Source organism: Thunnus thynnus, chromosome 11, assembly GCF_963924715.1.
Source record: "Thunnus thynnus chromosome 11, fThuThy2.1, whole genome shotgun sequence".
Classification (NCBI taxonomy): Eukaryota; Metazoa; Chordata; class Actinopteri; order Scombriformes; family Scombridae; genus Thunnus; species Thunnus thynnus.
In genome coordinates, this window is record NC_089527.1 from 11606135 (window position 1) to 11617305 (window position 11171).

General features: G+C 37.8%; 1 long non-coding RNA gene across 1 annotated transcript; it reads left to right on the top strand.

Moving 5' to 3' along the window:
- The first annotated feature begins 5444 nt into the window (after positions 1-5444).
- LOC137192097 (uncharacterized) lies at positions 5445-8555 on the top strand. The gene is made up of 3 exons (XR_010930510.1): positions 5445-5805; positions 6226-7695; positions 7968-8555. It is a non-coding gene; the product is annotated as an uncharacterized lncRNA (long non-coding RNA).
- The last annotated feature ends 2616 nt before the right edge of the window (positions 8556-11171 follow it).

Sequence of the window (11171 nt, forward strand, 5' to 3'; positions counted from 1 at the left end):
TTCATGTATACAGTCATGCCCACTAGGAGTGGAGCCGATTCCGAATATGAAAAGCACAAATAGTGAGTTTTTACGAATATTTTTTTCATACAAATATTTTTAAAACTGTGTTTTCGGGAAGAAAAAAAAAAACATGTTAAATAACAGGAAGCAGGTTGGGACTTGTAGTGTAGTGAGGTTACATTGCTGTCTCAAGTGTCTCTCATCTGCTCCATTCTGTTGTCTGTCTCTCTGTCATGTATAAATAGCTGCAGGTCTGTATGTCTGGTGGAGCTGAGTTTTGGATGAATGGTCAGCGCAGTTGTCCATAGTCTGGGAGATCAGGGTTCAAGACCTGGTGTTGGAGCCCTACTTTGCAAAATAGTTTATTGAAGAACACTTATTTTAACACTTTAATATCCTAAAAATAGAAGTGTAATAAAAACAAAAACAGGATTGTTATGTCTATTTCCACTTTTATTCAAATACAAATACAAATAATTTTACTGCCTCAACAAATACAGATACAAATACAAATACTGGGCTCTCTGCACCTCCCATTGGTTCTAAATACAAAAACATATTGTTAACAATGGTGTTAACAGACATTTTAAGGAAAGGATCAAATGTAATTAAAATGGATCCTATGATCTAGAACACTGATAAACTAAATGTCCAGTCAGGACTATAATTTTCAGACAATATTATATATAATAAAAGTGGAAATTGAGAATTTGTATTTTTTTAACCCCTCAACATTCCTTTAAATTCCTGTAAAATTAGCTTAAAACGCTATCCAAGGCATACCTAAAGTAAATTGAAAGTACATGCATGGTTTTGGTCTCTTTTGAAAGGTAACACTCTTAAGTGTTTTTTCCCAGCAGTCAGAATCACTGTAAGTACTACTGACATTGAGTAATAGAAGTCTGAACACACTGAGGTATAAGGTTTTTATTTCCACCTGAATATTTTTTGCAAACAGATGCCTGCAGATGACCTGTAGCTGTGACTTATTAGCTGGAAAACACAATGGGACCACAGCTAAGTTCAAACTTAATAACAGTAATATATAATAACAATATCACAGAAAATTAATATTTTACACAGTTTTTTTCTAAGGGTATTTTTGGTTGTCTTCCAAAAAAAAGCCATTTACAGACACCAAATGACCCCTGCTTCAGAGTAACTGAAGCATAAACACATTATAGTGCTTTGTGTCCCTGTTGAAACTAAACTAAACTAAACTGCATATAAATGAGTCAAAAGAAGTGCTATGGTGGAAAAGCAGTTTATATGAAAAGTAACACACAGCAAACTATTTATATTTACATTATTTTCATGTTGTGGATTTATAGAAACCATTAAAGCTACGTATGGTCATTATTCGAGGCACCAGTCTTTGTCAGACTCTGTCCCTATTGGCTCAGTCTTAACATGAAACAAGAGGGGCAGGCACTTTCTTTCAACACAGACATTCATTGGCTATTGTAGGCTGTGAACAGGACATGAAAGCTCCTATCGGGTCAAGTGAGGTGTCAATCGAAAGGTCAGAGTGCAGCCACCATTTTGATACCAAGATGTGGCTAATGTTTACATGTGTGAGTAATGACATGAAAGTATGTGGAAGGTTAGGACATGATGCAGCAGCCGTTAGTGGATATATATTATACTGGATTGGATCGACTGGACCAATGGCCAATGTCACAAGACCGTTTTTGTCAGAGTTGTATCAGTCAGTGGAGTAATATGAGGCTTCATAGGTGAGTAGTTTGAATTTTGCAATTGTTGGTTTGGTTCGTTGGTTGTTTGTTGGTGGTCTGACAGAGGCGTTGATTGTACCCGCTGTTGTGATTGTATCTTGAAATGGTTTGATCAATCGAATAACAAGAATCTTAGCTTTCCAAGCTAAGATGCTCATGTATGTCATGAGCACCCACTTAAAGGTAGGAGTTGTGTACATAGCATAGTTGTGCCATCAGACCATTCAGGACCTATAAGGACTGCTTATGTCAGTGAACTTTTCGACATTAATTTGTGCGGACATATTTAAACAATTTATTATTGTTTTTGGCGTGAAATAAGAGGAAGCCACAAAGGTACCCCTTAATGAAAAATATACAGTAGCTGTTTACTGTAGTTTAACTAGGCTTCCTCCACAAAGGACGTCTGAATGCGCCTTTCGAAACGCCTTTCGATTGACACCTCACTTGACCCAATAGGAGCTTTCATGTCCTGTTCACAGCCCAGCCTTTTTCCCCCACATTCCAGCCCGCTCTCACCCCCAACTTGTCAAATGCTGCTGCTATATCACACCCCTCTGCGTCACTTTTTAACCCACTGACGCTGCATCTGAAATCGCATGCTATGCACTATATACCCTATATGTGTACTAAAGTTCAACATACTTTTGTGTGAATAAACAGTAGTATGTATCTTTTTGGACGCACTGAGCTGTAATTATTACGTCATTTCCTGAGAGCATCCTTGCTGTTTTGAGATGTGTAACCATGGTAACCTGTACCAACCAAAAAGTCTGAACTAATTAAAAAAAAATTTACACCTAGCAAAGTGAAACCTTACTTGAATTGAAGCATTATTGTCATTACACCATAGTTGCCTTGGTCACTGTCCATCATTGTCTGTTATTGTTGTTGTCATCACTACTGCATTACATTTTGGGATATTTATGCTGGCGTAGTGTCCAGTGTCTGCATACTGCAATATTTCCCCAGAAATAGTATGCACTTCACATACTATTGGTTTCATACTAAGGTTGTGGACATAACAAAACCGCCATACTAACATGCTATTTCGTATGCTAAAACAGTACTAAATAGCATGTTAGTATGGCGTTTTGGATGCAGCCTGGGTGTCCCTAAGCCTCATTTTTCAACATGCAGGGCAGTCCAATAGACTTCTGAAGAACTCCCACAATGTCTGAAGTAGACGCCATGAGACCAAAGACGTCTATATAAGGTGACAAATGTCCTTGATCAGGGATGGCGGGTTGCGTGAATGGCTAAGTAAATAGATGGCAAAAAGTTGGACTGGCAAAAAGTTGGACTTTGCTGCAGGACACCAATGTTCGCTTCCTGCTTCCAATCATGTTCTAAGTGATATTTCAACCCAAACCATGATCTTTCCCTAATCCTAACCAAGTGGTTTTTGTACCTAACCTTAATCAGACCTTAAACACAGCATTGTCACACCATAAAACATAACTATTTTTTAGTTAGTGGTGATAAAACTGCTGCAGTGAGCAACACTGAATCTTGACAGACAATAGTTTTACATCAAAATTGGTTTAAATAAAACTGCTATGCCTGGATTTGCCTTTACATTCTTGGTTCATTCAGAATTCTACAAATGCTCATGTGTAAGCTTATATATATCTACAGGGCAAAAGACTGTACTTCCTGAGAAGAATGTAGATATTTTCTCTGTTAGGAAGTATTAATGGAGCCAGATTAGTCTTTGCTTCAGGCCAAGATGTGGAAAACACTCTGTTCTCAGCTTTGTTTAACAAGTAATATGTGTTGCTTATCATTTCCTTACTTTCATTAGCTTAGGGACCTGCGGCGGACCCTCAACACATGCACCCACAAGCATTCGCATGTACATACTCTAATTTATATGTATTGGTCTGCAAAATGGCCTAAACACCACCAACATTTAGTAAATATATAATGTGTAGAAGATTTGTTGATTTACACTGGGCATGTGCAGTAATCATCAACAGTTACCATTTAAGTGCAAGAAAAATAAACACAGTAAGATAAACACAAGCATAGACAGTGTTCCCACAAGATGTATGAATCCAATTTTCATTGTACCATTTTTACAGAAGCATCAGTTTAGTAGTGTGAATCTTTAAATGTGAATTTATGAATACCCACTGCTTTTCATCTTAATGTAAACTATTTATTCATTGTGGTTCTGTCCACCCTTTGTTTGAAGGAAAACTACAGTTTATTAATATTAACTCAGCACAGTAAATTCTGTCTCAATCTCAAAACACTGCAACATTGCTAAAAATATGATTCAGGGGCCGTTCAGATGTTGCATCTTTTGCATGCATAGATTCATTCTTTTCAATGGTGATGTGCAGCAAGCATGCTCAAAACTGAAAGTAACGCTATCGTGGTGCATATTCGTTGTGACGTGCCTGTTTTTCAAGCACGTAACTTTTTGGAATGCAGTAAGCACACTGCAGGTCATGTGACAAGAATTAACCAATCATATCCACAGTACTTTCTTCACACTTTCCATCCAAGGATGTAACAACATCCAGTTGAAAAATCAGCCAACGCTGGTCGCTAACCGGTGTTAAAAACCAAAAGGAACAAGTGGTTTTGGTTGCTTAGAAACGGCAGGCACGACAGTAGCGCAATCTCCCAAGCACCTTGGATAAAAGGATGAAAGCGGCACAGCTGGTGTTTTCCTCACAACATCTGTATGGCCACCTTATTCTGGTTGTCAATAAGCAGGTAGTTTTGCCAGACTAGCTACCAATTTATTTGAAGATCAATTGAAAGTTAGCGCAACGCTTAATGTTGCAAATAGTCCCTCATTGCAATGGAAACAAGCCCACAACTATGTCTAACAATAAAAACGAGCAAAGAATAAAAAAAAAAACAACACAAGCCAGAGCTTAACATACTTGCACCTTTACCAGAGCAAAATGTTCACTGTAAACTAAATTTTAAAAAGAAACACAAAAACTAATAACTGATAATAGTTACTTTTATGCAAGCATTGTTTTCCTTTTTTTCGGCAACAAATACCTTTTTTTTCCCTTGCACCTTTAATTTATGCATTAGGTGCATTGATTTGTGATCATGAGTCACATTTAGGGATGTGCATATTATGAATCAATCAGATGAGTCACTGCATATGATTTGGCAAGACCATGATCTGTAGCCTAATCTACAGTGTATCTTGATTATTTTGTCGTATTTTTAAACTCAGAGGCAGACGAGGCAGACTCAGGCATGTAGACATGCTTTATGTGGAAACATTAGTTGCTGCACTATATTAATAGCTCTTACTATAACTGTGTGCTCCACATCTCATCTCTCCACATCCTGCCACACTGATGTACAGTATGTTGCCGATCAATACCAGTCACACCACTGTAACCTCAGAGGCAGCTGAGATTTCAAGCTGTCGAAACAAGCAGTTCAACCCATAATCTCTAGTATGGAGGAAATTCTTTACACTCTCAAGTTATTTCTGATATTTAATGCTCCCTGAACTACATACAATCTAAATTTACTTAATGTGAGGCCACATCAAGATATTACTCAAGATATTACAACTACTTCCATTACTGTTATTAAGTAATTTTTTGGGTACTTATACTTTTATGAGTATTTTTTCAAGTCTGTAATTTTACTGTTACTTAAGTATGCATTACACTATGTAATCTACTTTTCTACTTTTAAAATCATAATTTGCTACTGAGTAGGCCTACAATTTGAAATATATCCAAACCTTTCATCCGCATTTTTGTAGCCAATAAGACTATCAACCAATTGCAAACAGGCCAATGAAAACCATGAAAAAAAACAGGAGTTGGGAGTAATTTAGGGACTGAGGATTTGGAGAAACAGAAACCAAATGGAGACAGAGGACAACAACAATGAAAACAGTGGAAATGATGAAGAAAAGACAGAGGATGTGTGCCCATGGCTGCACCTGGTAGAATTCTTCACATCCAGGGGTAGAAAAGGAGACAGTCTGCAAATACAATGTAAATTTTGTTTGCTGCGTACGGTGATATTGGCTTACGAGAATTCAGCCTCTAATCTCAATAAATACACTGAGGTAAGAAGATTTACAGCTATTTGTATGTTGTTGTTTTCATCTTTGATATGTTAAGGGTAATTAGCTTAACTAACATAAAGCCAGCTAACATAACACTATGCTCTAGTGTCATCGGTTAGCCTGGGATTCAAGTAGGACAGAGCTAGCTAACATGTTCATGCACATGCATGCTTAAATAATTAAACTACAATTCTTAAAAATGTTATTGCAAAATATAAGGATAACCACTTACATTACAATAGGTTAAATCAGTAGTCATTTAACCAAATTTACCACACTTTCACATCATGCTAAACAATTAATGGTTAGCTTAAATAATTACTTGTGTGAATGATTTTACTCAGTTTTTCCTTTGATGTTAATAGTGGTGATGTGATGAGATAATGTGAACATGCATTGAGATAATATTTATCGTTACAGAGGAAACATCCATTGAAGATTGACCAGTGTCATGACATCACTGTGACATCAGCATGTCAACAAAAGACCTCAGCCACACCAAACAAGCTCTCAGCAAGTAAGCAAGCCAGGTTACCAGATGTGATGTTGGCAGCCAAAAGCAAATGTGTCTCACCAGCAACTGTTGACACACTTCAGTTTCATATGTGAAAATCTACAGCCACTTGCAGTGGTAGAACAGCCAGCTTTCAAAGAATTAGTTACCACATTTCAACCTCAAACCAAAGTCATTTCCAGACCTACTGTCCCTACTAGAATCTTTGAAGCTGCTGATCAGATGAGGAAGACTATGAGTGCAAAACTGGGTAAAGTCAAATTTGTTGCTACCACCACTGATTGTTGGTCAGTTCATCAGAAAGGTTACACTGGTGTCACATGCCATTGGATAGAGGAAGTGTCCCTGGAAAGAAGATGTGGCACTAGCTTGCAAAAGATTGAGAGGGTCTCACACATTTGACATGCTTGCTGCTGCTCTTGATGATGTCCATTGTCAATACAAAATTAGAGGCAAAGTTATAAGAACCGCAGCTGATAGTGGATCCAACTTCATCAAAGCTTTCCATGTGTTTGGGGCACAGAATCATGCTGAGGTAGATGGAGTTGAAGCAGACTCAGATGCTCTTGACCTGAGTGATCGTAGTGAATACCTTCATGCAAGTGTGATCCTTGATGAAGACTCTGGTCTGGACTATCAACTACCCCCCCATCAACTGTGCATGTCACCTGCTAAATCTTGTGGCAACAACAGATGCTGCCCTGGCAGAGGGCATGAATGACACCTACAAGAGGCTTTCCCATGCAACCTATGCAAAATGCCAGGGCATTTGGAACAAAACTGGGCAATTTAATTTGGCTAGTGAAGTGGTAGAGGACAAGTGTGAGCTACAGATCATTTGTCCCAATGCAACAGGGTGGAATTCATCTTGCCTTTGAAAGGATAATATGCATCATCAATTAGAAGTGGGAAGATGCCATCAGGAGGGTGTGTGAGGAGTTGAAGGTGAAAATGCCACTTAAATTAGATACCTACCATATACACAGTCTATCTCTATTATTGTCATGATGGTTTTAGTCTTGTATGTCATAAACCATACATATTGTATCTTATAAGTTGAGTCCTGCAGAGGCTGCATTCTTCAGGGAGTATTGTACCACCATTAAGCCACTGATGAAAGCTTCAAACATCCTCTAGTCAGAGTTCTGCTCCTGCATGGGATGGCTGCTGCCAGTAGTCGACTGGCTACTATCCAAACTTACCAGGCTGGAGACATCAAGCAAGACCTGCATGGCACTCATCAGAGCCCAGTAAAACGGCCTGCAGAAACGTTCTTGACAGATGATGGATGATCCAGAGTTGGCTGCAGCTGCAGTCCTTTTACCAAGTTCAAGACCTCTTGGACTAGCGATGTAGAGCTGATGTAATAGAGGCTGGTAATGTCAAATTTTGTCAAAGATTCACATTATCCCATTTGTGTGTGTGTTGCTATGTTCATACACATGTATAGGTCTGTATACTTTATAACTCCTCAGTCATGACAGGTCTAAAGGTTGTTACTTATTGATAAACTCCCCATAATACCATAATAAGTATCGTTTCCTGTGATTTAGCCGATTTAAGTATGTGTGTGTGTTCAGGAATATTCACTGAAATTGAAACAACAAAATTAAAGCACCAAAATTGTGTTGTCTACTTGCAATTACAGGCTTGACAGACGTGAAACAACAGAGCATGAGAGTGAGCAACAGCAGAGTCATCTGATGACAATGATTTCTTCTCCAGACCAACTCCCAGAAAGTCAGAAAGTCCAGTTTAGCTTGATGGTTATCTTGATTGTGCCACAGACGGCATGGAGTTGCTTCACTCCTTCCCAGCCATTAAGAAGCTCCCCCTTAAGATGAACACAGCTCTGCCTGCCTCTGCTGCATATGAATGGCTTTTTAGCTGTGCTGATCTAGTCTTCACATCCAAACGAAGCCAGATAGATTAACTTGGAAAATCAGCTCCTGCTGAAACTGAACACAAAAGTTTCAGAAAGTGAATTGTGAAAGATACGCTAGCACGTCCAAGAGTTTTGACACTCCTATTAGGCCCTTGCCTGGCTGTTTGTTTGCAGTGCATTGGGAGAGATTTATACAAATTACATGTGTTCTATGCTTATATGTATATTTGTTTAGAAAACAAATTGCCATTCATACCTTTTATCATTTATCAGAGAAATGTGCTTTGTTGAAAGTAGATATTTTCTACATGTCCCTCCCCTTTCAATTGAATACCTGCTATTGATTATGCATTAAACATCAACAGTTAAAAAGTAACTAATACTCTGAGTGGTTTTTGAGAAGAATACTTTGTATTTTTAGTATTTTTAACACCAGTAGTTGTACTTGTAGTTGAGTAATATTTCAGTAATGTAACAGTACTTCCACTTGAGTACAGATTTTCAGTACTCTTTCCACCACTGATATTACTAAATGTGTTGATCCCTACAAAGTATATTTCACCTGCTGAGTCTCAATTTCACACCAGTGAACAAAATAATAATTCCCTTGAATGAAAGTAACCAAGCAAAACAGACAGTATTTCAATTTAATGGAAATGGCATTCATTTTTGATATTATAATGTCAAAGCACCATTTTTCTCTGATTCTACAAGGAATTCATGCCATGAATGAGTGTACCTGTCATTCATATAGAACATTTCCTACACAAAACATAATGACAAATTAAAGGGAAATGTATGGCAACACCTTTTAAGAGACTGTAAAATAGGAAAGTGAGTCAACTAACTTTTCTGTATTTGCACACTGTACAGTTACAAGAAAAAAAAACTACTTCACTGCTGTAAAATGTTGTATTACAGGTGTAGTACACATGGAGGAGGTTGGTGGAGGGAGCTGTAGCAGTGAATGATGTTGGAATGAGCACTGTACACTGGCATAAATATGATTGGATGTTACTAGCCAGCTGAATGAGCCAATGATTAAGTTAAACTGAAACAGCTGATGCCAATCAGCCAATACAACCGACTTCAGTTCTCCGCCACTCTGCTTCATTAAGTGTAGCCTAATTTAAATTTTTTGTAATTTTTCTAATCAGAAAATAATTAACAATAAACAGAAAAATGGTCATGATCACAACGTTATATTTAATGAAAACGGCTGGATAATTTTGGATCACACATTAGAAAACAATGCAGTGTCTCTGGCCTGCATTTTCTTCAGTTCTTGGGTTCATTTCACAGTTTAACACAGTCACAGTGGTACCACTAGTTAATAAGGCTGTTTTGTGTTGTGAGGCACATTGGAAGAGACATGTTTTCCCCATTTCTAATGGAACGAAGCTAATCTGATATGTGTAAGCTGATTCCCAGCTGTGCAAGTTTGCAGAATTCACTGAGGAGTAAAGTGGAAAAACTTAAATAAAGGGCAAGTCCATCTTAATCACATGCTTCTGTGGTCCTTTGGCAGGCAATGAAACAGAAATGTCACATTAGCAGTGCGGTTTATTACACCATATAGACAGTTAAACCAATATGTCATTTTCTGATTTTGGCCTTTTATTAAATATTGCATTTTGGCTAGTTAATATCCATTATCTTATTTTTTTTTTTTACAGTTATAGGCAATTAAAAAATATGGAATTGCAATTATCAAAAATATGGAATATTTCCCATTATTCAGTTATTATTATCCAGTTGTGCCTTTAAAAATAATAATAAAAAAATCTTCCTCTGAAGAGCTTCATGATGATGTAAATGAGTAGGCCTCCAGCATGATGAATTCAGTATTTATACTTGATTAAAATCAACTCCAGTGGGTGATTAGGGAGAACAAAAATCTAACAGAATCTTGTTTTGTTTCTTTGTAATATGTGTTTTTTTTTTCCATCATGTGGGAACGTATACTAGTGTACTACCCATTCCTCATTTTGTTTCCCCTATTAGACAGATGATAACAACCATTACAATGAATCCCTCTATGTAACACAGTTTTCTTATTTTTCAGTATTCTAATTAAAATTGTCTTTGTTCAGGTGTTGCAATTTAATAGAAAGTTATTAGTAGATGTTTATCTTCTTAGCTTCTGTATTACTCTAATGAGAAGGTACTGTTGCAACTTTCTGTCTTTGGGACGTTATATTTCAACCTATTAGCACATTTTAAATGAAGTATTCAATTTAGAGGTTTCAAGGTGTGTATGGAGTTGTTAGATAATGAACAGCTCACTTGCTGTCTGCAGAGGTACAGTGAGGACCATGAGGGATGTGATCCCTCACCGTAACAGCTCTCACTCAACTCCGATAATGCAGTTTAATCTAGAGGCTACACCCAAGGTACTGACATGCCCCACAGAGTATCATCCAGCATTGGACAAACTCAGTGAGAACCTTGACTGGCATTTCACCCCTCACTGATGGCAAAAACCCTGTCTGCTTAAGCAGCTATTACTCCACCTGATTGGTAATCATGACATGGAGTAGGGTATAAATCCCTCAGACTGCTGCTGGTTAAGATAGAGGTCTTTGAAGGAACACGGTTATTAGGTGACCTTGGATGGAGCATGGAAATGGGGCAGGCGAGGGGAGGCTGAGGGGGTGCACTTTTCTATTATTGGCAGTATAATGACACATTCTCATGCAAATGAAATTCACATACGTAGGCTACATTCAAACCAGGGAACAGTTCAGAGCCCTTAAAAATGTGTTCAACGATTTCTAAGAGGAATATACTACCTAAATCATGAGGTGGGGCATTAGAAAAGAAGAGCATTTTATGTGCACAAATTGAGATGTTGTACATTCATCGTGTTTGCCCAAATTAATTTGTGGTTTTGTGTGAACACTGGGGCCTATCCCAAGAAACAGGTTTACTGAATTATCTTGGCAACTTTGCTGAATAAAAAACAAT